The 8,457-nt window shown below is 33.8% G+C and overlaps 1 long non-coding RNA gene across 1 annotated transcript; it reads right to left on the reverse strand.

The window, feature by feature from the left end:
* Positions 1–303: 303 nt before the first annotated feature.
* Positions 304–5,509, reverse strand: LOC127853170 (uncharacterized). The gene is made up of 3 exons (XR_008036509.1): positions 5,421–5,509; positions 3,272–3,734; positions 304–970 (listed from the first exon to the last, which is right to left on the reverse strand). It is a non-coding gene; the product is annotated as an uncharacterized LOC127853170 (long non-coding RNA).
* Positions 5,510–8,457: the final 2,948 nt, after the last annotated feature.

The following is an 8,457-nucleotide window of genomic DNA, read 5'->3' on the forward strand; positions in this document are numbered from 1 at the left end:
ATACCGAATTGTTGCCACAATAACAAATCACCTCTCAAATAAGTTCATGGTGCATCAATTTTTGCATATGACGAGGAGTTAATTGTGTTGTCGACCTACGTAATAATATGCACACTTAGTAATGGCGTTATTGCATAACATTTATTAACGTTAGTACTGATATCACATGAAAAGTACAATTCTAGAGATTACAAGATGAATAAACAGGGGGGGGGGGGGGAGCTTTTCAAAACAAATTTTTAATACATATGCTTTATATGATTAATAAGCTGCTTATTAAAAATAGGCTACACATACTAACTATATTGTTTATTTCATTTTATTTCTTCTATTTCATAAACATGAGAAGCAGGCTAAATAAACTGCAAAAAAGTCTAAATAAGCTTTTAATTTCATCTTATAGAGTAAATAAATAACTAAATATGCTAATTATGCAAAAAGTAAGTAATGCTAATAAATAGACTAAATAGGCTGTTATTTTATCTTATAAAGCAAACATGCTAAATATAAATTTAAAATATGCTGCTAAATAGGCTCATGCGCTGTTTATTATATCCTATTAAATAAGCGTGCTTAATTGCTGTATAATGATAGTTATGCTACTAAATATTCTAAATAGGCAGTTTATTGTATTTTTTTTGTAAATATGCTACATTCACAAAATATGCTGCAAAAATAGACTAAACAGGCTTTTAATGTCATCATATCACGTTAACTTTTTAGTAAACATTTTAAATCGTAACACTGCTACATCCTCATTATATAATCCATGCATCTTTTAACAAAGAAAGCGTGTTTGTTTCTAATCATGCATATACTATATTTAGAAACTGAATCGAATGGAAGGGCACCAAGAAATGCCGATGCATGTGTCGTTTTAAAGTCCCATGGCATCCAACTCCCTCATCATCTGACAGAGCGCCAGCTCAGCACAACAAGCTACTGCAAGGATGTCGTAGCAGATATCGCCCTGCAATAATTGAATAAGAATACACACAATTATACACAGAGAATATAACGTTAGTGTCAAATTAAGATCTATTTTATAAGAGTGGCCCAGACAATCTGAACTATAATCCTTGGTGAGTGTTTTTATTGTCTGTTTTGTCTCGTTTGTATCTCGAAAATCGAAAAAAACTGAAAAGCTGAAAATAACAATTACACAGAATACGATGTCATAAAAATAAACCAAAATGGCGTCATTATACTGCACGTCTTTGCTGAGTTAAACAAAGTTTAGATCCACCTAAACTTATCATGTAGAAACCTACTTCGTTAATGCGGACATAATGATGTGATAAATTGCCATAATGGTCCAGTATGTTATTTTGGTTGTATTGTTTAATAACATCTGTTTAGGATTCAGAAAGGCTGAAAACCGTTGGCAAATTAGAATGTTAACATATCTGATATTGAAAAACATTGAATTACAACTCAAAGTGGGAATTAAAGGTTTTATATGAAAGCTAAAACAATCCATCTTATCTAACTAGGTCAGATTATTTTAAAATAGCAGGTGGCATATACGCAAGATACTGCCATTTGCTTAACGTTGCATACTTTTTGTTCTTAACATTGTAATCTTCGCATATAGTTATACATATCGTTGCAAATAATTTAGTGTAAAAGTGTATTAAAATAAAATGTACAACTGTGATAAAATGTTATTGTTAGACAAACGTGGATTGTGCAATTGTGTAACAAAAAGACCAGAACTAAACGATTCTCTTTTACACCATTTATATTTTAAGGTCATCAACAATGCCTCTGACACTCTTAAGCGACACTAAATTGATCCGTTTATGCGCGTCAGTTACGTAACATTTTGTAAACCACGTTGACATTAAATAGCAAAAGCTGATATTGTTTTGGGCTGTAAGGCAAAAATTATTTAGATAACACACTTTTTTGAGGCGCCACCCATCTTATGTACATAACTGGCAAGGTATTTCATGCACACGTGTATGCGAACCCTTAATACTGTTATTGCTATTTTTTTTAATCCTGCATTTGAAATTGCAATATATTTTTGTGTGAAAAAAAACTGTGTATTACATGAATATGAAATATTAATATAATGTCCATTTTTTCTTCCAAAATAAGGTTTCACAATATGCTTGATAAAAGGCGCTTGATCACTGAATGACATAATTACTTTTTTAGAGACTCATATAATTAAAGTACTCTTTACACCATGGAACAAATTAACACGTACGATACATTCAGATATATTTTAGCTTATTAATCATTTAAAATTGCTAAAATAATCATTGTGAGTGTGTCTGTTGTTCTGGTTCAACATTTGTTATGTAATATGGCAGTCTGTATGGCGTAGATCTTTGCGTCAAAGCCTTCGAAATTAAATTACCGTGTTCAAAACATGTTTTGATATTTCATTCAAAAGATCTTTTCTTGTTATTAAGCTTGAAATATTTTGTTTTCAAATTAAAATATATCAAATTTTAACATCTATGAACAATTCAATATCTTACTATATCACTTTTGGAAAACTTTGCTTGTTAAGCTTACGTACTTGGATCCCACCAAGAGTTCGAATGCGTGCTCGATACGCTGTCAAATAAGCGGGCATACACAGAGCCGTGCAATAGCAGTCACCCGTTCGGGTCGAAAGGTCACATAAAGTGGCCTGCAAACAACACCACACCTTGCACGCTGCAACGATATGCAATTTGTAGACGTTATTTATTTTGAAATATAATTATACTGATGTTGCTTATTCTACTTCTTCAACAACAGCAACACATACTACTACAACAACAACTACTACTTCTACTACTACTACTACTACTACTAATACTACTACCTACTACTACTACTACTACTACTACTACTACTACTACTACTACTACTACTACTACTACTACTACTACTACTACTACTACTACTACTACTACTACTACTTCTACTACTACCACTACTACTACTACTACTACTACTACTTCTACTAATACTACTACTACAACTACTACTACTACTACTACTACTACTACTACTAATACTACTACTTCTACTACTACTACTACTACCACTACTACCACTACTACTACTACTCTACTAGTACTACCACTACTACTACTTCCACTACTACTACTACTCTACTAGTACTACCACTGCTACTACTATTACTAATATGATTTCTGCTGCTACTACTACTTTTTTTTATTTCTATTACTACTTTTCTAAACGGTTACTGTTGTTAATCTACTGAACGGTATTACGTCATAAATAATAGCTAACTGTTTCAACTTACTGGAACCACAGTCGGAGAAACATCCTCACAGTCCAGTAGACCAATCCCGGTGTCCTTTGACGTCACAGACTCGCAAGCCCTTCATCGGGGTCGCCGCTGGCTGATTGACGATGACGACCTGTTGTGAGGATTGCATGAATTGCTGTTGAGGCGGCGGTTGTCCATACTGTTGCATATGCGGGTGATACGGTTGAACCGGAACTTGATTTGGAGCGTATTGCTGCCCAGGTTGTCCATGCATCATCTGCGGATTTGGAGACTAGTATGGAGCCTGTTGCGAGTTCAACTGCGGGTTCGAGTTATACTGCTGTCCGTGAGGGGAATACATCTGTTGCTGTGGTTCCGAGGATGATGGAGCGTAATAAGGAGGAGACGATGACCTCGAAGGCGGTCGCATTTCATGTTCATCAACTGGATGCGTCACAGATGACCGTCTTTCCATGTCTTGATGATGCTTGTTGTTCTTTAATTGCACCCGAATAAAGATGAAACACGTGTTTTGATTGTATTTTAGTCTCTAAAATGTCTATCCAGTAATAATCATATATTATAAATGCAATTGGTTCAAATGTATAAAGGAGATAAGGTACAGATGTATAGAGAATATGTAGAATGACAGGTAACTGATCTATCGTTGTGTACTTATCAGGTGAGTCATATACTGTAAAAAAAAACAGATTGATATATTACAGAACGTTAGAACAGTAACCTGTTTTTCTGTTAAAATAAATCATACCTATACCCCCTTGTTATAAGAGAAACAATAAAATTTCATCGATACGACTCTTCATTCTTGGCAGGAATGAATATGTTTAATGTCGTTTGACGGGTTAATCATGACGTTATGAGCACTTGCGTAAAATATTTGTAAAATATCTCTTTAGCTGATTTTCTTGATTTGTGTGTATAAAATGTACACAATATTGGTATCAACTTGTTTGTTTTGTTGATACTGACCCATGACTTCCGAAAATGACGACTTTTTAGTTTATTCTGAGTAATGTTGTACCCCAGAACATTTAATGATATAAAGGCTAACTCGCCTTATATACACATTATATCAAACACTGTTGTATTACGCAAATATTATCTTAAAGGTATGATAAATTGTTTCATCCGAAACAAGTTCTCGGGATTTTTAACTTGAGTTTTCGTGTTTGTTGCATAAACATATAGTAGGTACTATATATGCTTTTTGTGTTGTATTTTCTTTGATAAAACGTTTAAATAAGTAACATTGTATGTATATTCAAACGCTTGTTCCTACCCTTCTTAAATACTAATAATATGTTTGTTAAATATTTAATCTGACGATCGAAAAAATCAATATAGACCTGTATTTACCAAACATTTACTAAAATTTAGAACATACAATAAAAACACGTTAACACAAATAAATGTTTGTTGCAGAAATAATCGACAAATTTACTCGCTTATTTTATAAATGTCGAATAGTAAATTTAGAATACTTTACGGTAAAAGACATGACAGGGTTATTTATTTTTATGATAATTTAAAATTTAAACTATTTAGACATATGGTCAACGATACTGTCATATGCGTTTTGTTTCATTTCTAAACGGCACAGTGCAATTCATATTGTTTTTATCTGCATCATGCCTCATGTTATTAAATTATGAATTTATTCTGTTTTCATATAGCTAGTTAACGACGAAGTACTAACTATACAAATAGTGTAATAAACCTTGCGTAAAAGCGTGTATTTATATGAAGAGAAACTGAATGCCTACCTAAAGTATTTAAATACAAGTTTAATATTCTATATAATCATCAATCGGATTTAAATATCTTGAGATGTTACTTTATAATTGACATTCTAACATCTTATGCCATATTGGTGTTCACAAGCAGATTACTACCGTTCTGTACAAGTATGCAATTAAAATTGACAGCCAAATTTATTTAACTGACATAAAATCAAATTCATCAATATTTAATTAACGGTAATCGAGAGTGTTGCGGATGCTATCTTAAAATACCTTGCGTTTGTGAGATACACGTCAGAGGAACGTGTCACCAAATTAACTTACTATAAATATGCTAGCGTATAAACAAAAAAAAATATTGTGTAATATAAAGCAATATCAATAAGCAAACTTAAGGCACTTAAATAACTTAAACACCTTACCTTTCTCCGCACAGAATCGTTGTAGTCAGGCTGTAATTTAGTTCGACCTTAATTCTAAATGCATGCAAACGAATAGAGGCCGATGCGATAACAATGCATTGTTATCTTTCCATGATTTATTTCTCACCGATAAATACAGAACTGAAATTTGACATTTGGTTTCAACAAAGGCTCGATACGTTTAAGGAATTTATGCTTATTCATACATCATAGTGAATAACATTACAAAAATTATTTATTTGACAAAATTGAGATGCGGGGTACTTAATAACAAGTACACAAATTATTTATTTGACAAAATTGAGATGCGGGGTACCTAAGAGACATTCATCCAGTTTATGGATCACTTTCAATCCTCAAATACACCCAATTCGCTGAGACCTGACCAAGTTAGTCCCTTCGAATATCAAATGGCATTCGATTTGAACATTCTCACTATACGCAATAGTTAAAACACCCTGATCCCAGTTGGGTATTCGTTCAGAGCTCGATATATGCAACGATTCCCAGCTGTTTTTTTTTTCTACCCTGGCTGTTTTTTTTCGAATGTTCTAATAGCCAAGACGTAGATGAATGTTTCATCTTGCCACAATATTCGTAAATATTCGAATATTCAAGATCCAGATGAATATTCGAACAAGGCTCGATATTCGCTATTTTTTATTATTAATACCCAGTTGTGTATTGAATCCCCGGTTTATTATTCGCATTAGTAGATATTCGCCAAAGTTTGAATACCCAATACTCAGCTGGGTATTCGATCTTGGCTCAATATGCTCTAAATATCGAAAACCCAATACACAACTGGTTATTCACACTTTGCCAAATATTCGCAATAGTTCGGAAACATACTATCTAGGTGGTTATTTGATATTGGCTTGATATTCGCTAAAATTATAATCCCGTATATCCAACTCGTTGTTTGTCACTGGCGTATTATTACCTTAAATTTGAATACCCAATACCCAGCTGGGTATTCGACCTGGGCTCGATATTCGCTAATTTTTAGTTGGTCTTGCTAGCGGGCAACTAATGTAGATGGAGTTTTGCAAGTCAATCTGCTGTTAATTACGCTAGGAACGATAACCACCGCATCTGCCTGTTTATACTCTACTGGTACACTGCAGACAGCAGAGTGTGTGAATGTAATCAATAGTGTTTAACAGCCTGTGCGATGACATTAGCCAATCTAGCGTTTGACAGTTTGTGCGACGACAGTGGCCAGTTTATCATTGAAATATGTACATATTGGCTAATTTCAGGGAAAACGGGGTTAAATGCATGTCACATAAGATAAGCATGTGCACACTGATTAGCCTGTACAATGCACACAAGCTAATCAAGGACGACACTTTCTGATTGTATAGTGTTTTTCGTTTAAAGAGAGTCTTTGGTACTGGGATGACAATTAATGCAAATGCATTTAGCCTTGTTTTCCCAAAATGAAGCTTACATTATATTTTTTATGAAATATTTGAAAACAAAAACAGATAAAAGTGATAATAACTTTAAAGTAACATCGCTGACAAGGCTCAAAAACAAAATAACTTTTATATCAAATAAACAATCAATGAGTTCTAAATTGTTACCTTGTGGCATTTTTAGTAAATAGCTAAAAGGGAGCTTTGCACAGTTTGTTATTGAATGCTTAATATTGATAAATGTAAACATCGGATCTTAAAAGCTCCATTAACAAACAAGAATACAACTTAAGAAACACAAAGAAGTTACACTAAACTGGGCTCGAACCACTGACCCCTGGAATAAAAGTCTATCGTACAGACCACACGGCCATCCTTGGTTATACAATGAGAGATGTATTTTATGCTTTATATGTATAAGCAATCATCGTAGTATGAAAAAATATAACGACAACAACAGAACTGTCCAAATTATTAAATCGTTTAATTTTGTCAATTTACCAAAACGAGAAAAAGGTCCCTTTAATATCTTCAGACTTGCAAATTGAATGAGTTCAATACACTGTCAGATCATACATCATGGATAACTTACAGGTTTAGTGGTTGCCTGTTAGTCTGGGCCAGTAGATTTAAGCCCAGGAAACTCAATTTGGTTACAGTTCGGCTAAAAAGCAGGGCAACTAGCTTTTTTCAAAGCTTGAACAACCCAATCCAATTAAACATAGATTGCAAATTGGCGACTGTGGATCAATTAGGAATAGGAAATGATTCAATTTCGGCTCACAACAAGACATGATGCATTAAAAGTCTGTCATGTCGGCAAACTTGTTGCTCCATGCTTTAAAGAAAATAGATAAGTATAAGATACAAATAACACAGCATGTTCATGATTCTAGGCTTGTTATTCTTTAGCAAGGCAACCAAAATTCTAAAGAAGGTTGCCAGTGCAGCAACCAATTGCGAAAAAAGTGACATATTGTTGTTATTTTTTCTAAGTTTTCTATATAACATAAATATGAGGATAAACATTTCACACATATCTCGACCTGTGCTTTAAGACACACTCTTTATTAATGTGAATTGGTTGCGTTCATTTAAATCTTGCGATATAAAAAGCTATAACATAATTTTTTAAACTGAGTTGCGTCTAAGATTATGGAATAGCGAACATCTTCAGTTCCTTCAGCGCTTTGATTGACAACCCTAATAGAACACTTTGTATTAGTTCCCGGCTCGATGTTCGGAAATGTTCGAATAACAAATACCCACATGGGTATTTGCACCTTGCTCGATATTTGCTTAAGTTCGTTTACACAACACCAGCTGGGTATTCGTCCTTGGCTTGATATTCGCTTAAGTAAAAGTACCCAATATCCAGATGGGTATTTGTTTCTGGCTCGATATTCGATAAAGATCGAATACCCATTACACAGCTGGGTATTCGTCCTTGGCTCGATATTCGCTTAAGTTCAAACAACCTATACCCAGGTAGACATTCAACTTTGGCTCGGTATTGGATTCCAAATACCCAAATACCGGCAAACTTTATGGACTAGTATTTATATTATTCTCTTGAGAAAGAACAAAGTGGAAGGTATTGCGTACTAGAAACAGGA

Source organism: Dreissena polymorpha, chromosome 12 (genome assembly GCF_020536995.1).
Source record: "Dreissena polymorpha isolate Duluth1 chromosome 12, UMN_Dpol_1.0, whole genome shotgun sequence".
Taxonomy (NCBI): Eukaryota; Metazoa; Mollusca; class Bivalvia; order Myida; family Dreissenidae; genus Dreissena; species Dreissena polymorpha.